Below are 6,550 nucleotides of genomic sequence, written 5' to 3'. Positions count from 1 at the left end.
GACTTATGTACTGTCATGTTTCAGAGCAGCGAAGAAATAAGTCAAAGCACAATATTCAGTGAATATCAAGACCCAATATGTATCTCAGGTCGGAGGATACTATGATATTCGCCTTTACTCAAATTTACTTATGATAAATCACAAGGATTCCATGTAGTAACATTTGAGAGCGGGTCAGTCCAATATTTATATCCCATAAATATCTATGAACCTTGGCAGCAACCCTTGCTTTATATTCATACCTTATGAATATCCACCAATTCAAGTTCATAATAGTCTTACCTTCATATTTTCTCCCACAAATATGAGCGAGTACGGACATTTAGAATAAGTAACTTATTCATGGATTTAAACATGCTAAAATGGAACATAACTCAAAATGTCATAATCATAAACCATAATCATATGAATTAGTCAAAAAACAATTGTTCTGATATCCAAATACAAAATTCGATCATATCCAATCACTAGAATATCGAAGTCCTAAGGCACAAGTATGACCCTCATGCTTTGGCCTTTCAAGGAGCTTCGTGAGTGGATCCGCAATGTTTTGATCGGTGTGAACTTTGCGAATACATATCTTTCCCTTTTCAACTTCATCCCTTATGTAGTTGAACCTCCGCTCAATGTGCCCCGTCTTTTGATGTGCACGAGGTTCTTTGATTTGAGCAATCGCACCCTCGTCGTCACAAAAGATCTCTAGAGGGTCCTGAATGGTACGGACCACCCCTAGGTCGGCAATGAATTTTCTAATCCATGCAGCTTCTTGAGCTGCCAATGAGGCGGCGATGTATTCCGATTCCGTAGTGGACAAAGCTACCACATCTTGTTTCGAGCTCTTCCAAGAGACTGCTCCATCATTCATAATGAAAACAGATCCCGATTGTGATCGAGAATCATCTCGATCGGTTTGGAAACTCGCATCCGTGTAACCCTTTACAACGAGTTCCTCCTCACCCGAACCGTATATTAGAAACATATCCTTAATCCTTCTAAGGTATTTCAGTATACTCTTAACCGCCATCCAATGGCTGCTTCCCGGATTATTTTGGAATCTACTTGTCATGCTTAAAGCGCATGACACATCCGGTCTAGTACATACCATTGCATACATGATGGATCCAATAGCCGATGCGTATGGGATTCCATTCATTTTCTCTTGCTCATCCTTTGAGCTTCGACATTGAGATGCACTCAATATCGTTCCTCTTGAATAGGTACCTAACCTCTCTTAGAGTTCTCCATTTTGAACATTTTCAAGATTTTGTCATGTATGCACTTTGGTTTAAACCTATCAACCGCCTTGATCTATCCCTTTAGATCTTTATTCCCAAAATATAGGCGGCTTCACCAAGATCTTTGATGGAAAAACAACTTCGAAGCCATGCTTTTACACCTTCCATGGTTGGAATGTCATTCCCAAATAGTAGTATGTCATCAACATACAATACTAAGAAGGTAATGATGCTCCCACTAGCTTTCTTATACACACAAGCTTCATCACCATTCTCGATGAATCCAAATTTCTTAACTTCTTCAACAAAACGGTGATTCCAACTTCTAGATGCGTGTTAATTTGATCAAGTAACCAAATTCGTATGTGAGGATTGTTGCTTGTATGAGTAAAATGATCAAAGTAATAAATGTAAAGGTTGAATAGCAAGTTTTATACGAGGAAAAGCCCTTGGTAACTAGTATCCCACCGGCATAAAAACCTTGGGTAGTGAAAACTATCACTACCAATTATATTAAGCTAAAAAGAATTACAAGAGATGGAATCAAGGCTGATCGTGACTACATAATGTTTTTGCTAAAAGTTCTAAGTGTGTTGTATGTTGTGTGTGATCAGCCATGGTTCACTGTATATATTTATACAAAAATTATAACATCTACTAACTAATTCCTATAAATCCGGAAACATTTGTTTACTCTTTCATCTTGACCGGTTAGGAGCGTGGACGAGAAGGCAAGACCTGGTAAAATATCCCATCCGTAAAAATAGGAATTCTAGTAAGCACGTGCTTTACCTGCAAAAATAGATTAGAATATAGCTGAAGTCGACTGTAGAGGATCCTTGATCCACAGAGAATCCTTAGTCCCGGAAACAGTTGCCAAAAATAGCTTATTCTCAAGGATCAAGAATCCTGGTCCCAACATTTATGATGTAATTATGCTAAGCTACAGTGAAGCCTTGACTGTCTGTTCGTGCTACGTGCATCCATTTCCACGCTCAATCAACCACTGTGGCCCCCTTTCCGCCCACAACATGCCCCAAGTAGCTATGTCTAACACTACATAGCGTGTTTGTATAATTATGGTCATGTGAAAACGGTTGTATGTCTCGGCGAACCGTGCCGGCTACGTTTGGGTTTGTCAAACCAATAGTACTTTCACAAGCCACCGGCTCGAAGTTAATCACTGTGTTTGTGGGGACTTTCGTGTGTTATCACTTAGATAATTCCCATCATCAAACAATTCAGAGTATACAGATATGTATCAACATGTTTTTCACCCCAAAAGTTCATAAAAACAGTTTAAAGTGGGGTCATGAAACTCACTGTTTAGAAGACAATCAGCACAGCGCTACAGTGTAAGGTCGCAGTTGTTTTGACTCGTTCAATAGTCCCTATATTGTATATCTAATCTAGGTATAGCTGGTACGCCCAGAAAGTGTCAATAGGCTTAGATTGTGATGTTGTTCAATGTCTAATACTTAAAACCGAACTTGGCTCATTATACCAAATTGGGCTGTATATCTAATCTAGGTACAGCTGGTACGCCCAGAAAGTGTCAATAGGCTTAGATTGTGATGTTGTTCAACGTCTAACACTTAAAACCGAACTTAGCTCAGTTTTCCCTTTTTCCCAGCTGGGCCAAGTTATTCGTTTATGCGCTCAGAAAACAGTTATGGAGATGTAAGCTTGGGTAAATGTGTTGGTCGATAAAATGATTAAGTTATAAAGAAAGATCACACATTGGGGTTCTAGATTCGCTACGGGGCTTGTTTCCATTTATTCAGTTTGATTTGGAGAAAATGCGCACAATTTAACCAAATTGTCCGGATTTCTTACAAAAAGTTTGTTTTTACTTAATTAATCCAAAACTATGATTTTTGACCACTCTTGGTGTTCTGATATTCCAACAGGTTCGTTAATCACGAATTCGTTGGTTTTTATCAAAATTGAATTTCTTTAATTTTTAAATTAGCATAATTAATTATCCACTAATCATCAAATTATGAAAATGTATCCACTTATCAATTAAATATGTAGATTTTTATAAAACAATTTCTGGAATTATTTACTGATTTATTAATTTGTAAAAATTCATTTTATCTGCTATATTTAGCCCGAAAATCATCCATTTATACCAAATGATTTCCGAAAAATCCACCAAAATTTCTGAGTGACCAGAATATGTCCCAAAATAACCTGGAAAAATCCCAAACTCTAACAACCTTGCCAGTTATTCTTTTCGAGCCAAAAATCATTACGAAAACTCAAATAAGCGTGAATGCACAAAACATACTTAGGCTTTTCCAAATGATCCCAAATTTCATATGTGATCATAATATATCAAATCTGAGTTCTCCACAAAATTTCATAATTTTTCAAGCATTTTAGCTATTTTTCCCAATTAAACGCCCCAAATCGATAATAAATTCGCCAAATATTCTTGGATGGTCGAAATCCGGGTTCTTGCTCTTCTATATAAGCTAAGTACAGGTCCTATATCACAAACCAAGCATGTTTCATCAATATGGCAGCCTTGGAACTTAGGGTTTCGGCTAGGGTGTTAAACCGAACTTTTGAACCGTAAAAACGTCGTTTAAACCCTTTAATCTGTGTTTATGGCCAAAAAACTATCAAACCAGGTTCATTATGATCAAAATATGTTTTTGGACAATTTTTAGAGTTTTTGCATGGTTAGGATTGATTTTTGGTATTCAAACTATGCTTATATGTATATAAACATGTTTTTAATCAATTTAAAATGAATCAAATAATTTTTTTACCTTCAATTCTTGATGGAGAAATGAAAGAGCAGGGAGTTAGCAGCTTCTAGGAGCTGGATATAGCTGCAAATGACTTAATAGTGAAGTTAAAATGAAATATAAACAAGGGGGGGTGATTTCTAAATAGGCGTCCGGAAGTTGGGCCCCCCTTTTGTAACGCCCGTAAATTTCATTAATTGCCTCGATCGTTTATAAATGTTCGTTTAAAGCCGGGGTTTCATCTTTCTAATGTTGAGCCTTTTAATACGTTTCAAAAATCCATTTATCCATCCCTTTAATCAATGCATTGCCTCTTATAACTTAAAGTGTTAGATTAGTATGTAGCACCCGACAAATTCGTTTAACGGCATGAGACATTCGTAGAGTTTGTATTATATTAGAGAGTCGATCCTTCAACTTGAGGGGCCTCCTAGCCGTTCTTGTAAGTCTATTTATTTAACTTTTGTTCCAAGATAATACATTTTTCAAGTTGGGGGACCTAGATGTAAAAATATTATATCATAAACCTTAAACTCCTTCCCCCCTCTCTCTCTCTCTAATCCCGATCGCAGCAGCTACAGCCCTCCCACCTCGTTTTCCGTGTAGCTCCAGCCGAGTTCAAGCCCTCCCGAGTCTAATTCAAGGTCGGTATTAAGTGTCTACGACTCTTTTACACCTTAATTGATCATATTAACGCGCTTATAGGTCGTTAAGATTGAGTTTTGATGATAACAGCTTGCTGACAGATTCGTATACGTTTATTGTAGGGTCTGTAACGCGATGTTATTCGACTGTTTTTGATCTATTCTTGATTCCATGATATTCTAATTTGATTCTAGTTTTCCAGAAAGGTATAATACGTAATTTTTTGACGGGATTTGAATTGTTTTTATGATTTTATAAAATCGAGTGTCAAAGCTGATGCGGGATGTCGGATTCTGGTCTGTCTTCCCGACATCATAACTCTTTTTCAACAAGTACAAATTAGTTGGTTCCACTTCTGGAACGTAATATTTTGAGTTAAGAATCAAACCCAGTTGGAATTGTTTAATTTGGTTCGGTAATGAATTTTATATAAATAAAACCATTTTGTTGCGCGCTGAAATAGCTGAACATACCTTTCTGTGTTGGAGGAATTTTTATGATTTTTGTGTCCACTAGAAAAATATTTTTATAAACTTAAGATATTTATGAAACTTTGGTAAAAATTTAATAATTTAATTCCATAGTTTTCCTATGTAATAAAATACATCTTTGCATGCTAAAATCTGCATGTTATATTCGTTATTGATCGATAAGTTCGTTTTAGGCTTAACCGGTGGCTGCCCTTTCTCGCATCTTTCGGGGCTGTTACAATTGAAGTTCGTGCTCCGTCAACTTCCTAGGTATGTCACTTACAACATACTAAAATTTCATGGCCAATGGAGGTGTTTAGGTCGGTCAATCGATTTTAGTTCGAAAACTAGGGTTTATCGGGTGTAGAATTGTAAATTGTTGAGTTTGATGCGTTAATCGGTTGGATGACCAACCGAATCAGTTTACATGGCCCTAGGGGAGTCTAAGGGCTGTGGGAAAATTATATTTTTGATACTCGTGGCTGTTTTGGTTGGTGATTGGTCAATTGAGTCGGTGGTGCGCGAATTTTCGTTTAAATGTTAAATTGAAAGTTGTAAAAAGGAACCGTCAACCCTATCAACTCGGGTGACATAATTATGATGTAAGAAAAGGTTAAGATGGGAACTTAGTCCATTTGGGGCTGATTTGTTTGACAATTGGTTTTAAGATTTATTACGCGCGTATTCGACTCAATTTGATTACTGGCGGGTGAGTTGTGCATCATGGTTAGCCCCGGCCATAATCGTAGGGTGGATTTGGTTAGTTGAAAGGTTTTAGGGGCTGAGGTAAAGTTATTGGGTTTGGGTTGGGCCTTGGCCCAAGTTGTTGGGCCTTGGGCCAAGTGTTGGGCCTTGGGCCAAAGTGTTGGGCTTGAGCGGCCCATTAGGCAAGTGTGTCCTTGCGGTCTAGTTTAGTAACGTGTTGTATATAATTTACAGGCCCTCACTTGTGATTGTGCACTTAGGAATTTCCTAGCTCGTTGCAGGTGTTCGATTGATTCAGGTGAGTTCATGATGCCCTTTTTAATCCTTTTACGTTTTGGGCTAGCATACACACCCTATTACAAATTTTACCCGATTTTAATCGTTCTAAACTATTTGGATGGTATTACATGGCTTTATTCGTGATTGTGCATTTATGCATTTATGTTTGAATTATATTCTAAGCCTTAGGATATTTTAGACTCGTTGTGGTCGTATATTCCTTAAGGTTATACATATTACTTGTGGTCTAGGTTCGAGGTTGTTATTAGGCCTAGTATTAATTCATATATTATCCATTATTTATGGATTGAATGTGATGATGTTGTTTGGTTAAATATTTGAATTAGATGGTTGTATGTGTGTATGTGAACTTGTATGTGAATGTGTATGTGATAATAAACTGTGACCGGGTCAAATATATTACTCGGGGAGGACCCGGGGTGAGGAGGCCCATGTT

The sequence above is a fragment of the Bidens hawaiensis genome, unplaced genomic scaffold (genome assembly GCF_021521415.1).
Source record: "Bidens hawaiensis isolate Kalapana, Puna unplaced genomic scaffold, B.hawaiensis_p1.1 tig00067212_1, whole genome shotgun sequence".
In the NCBI taxonomy this organism is placed as follows: Eukaryota; Viridiplantae; Streptophyta; class Magnoliopsida; order Asterales; family Asteraceae; genus Bidens; species Bidens hawaiensis.
The sequence above is the reverse complement of the archived record's forward strand: the minus strand, read 5'-3'. Positions refer to the sequence as shown.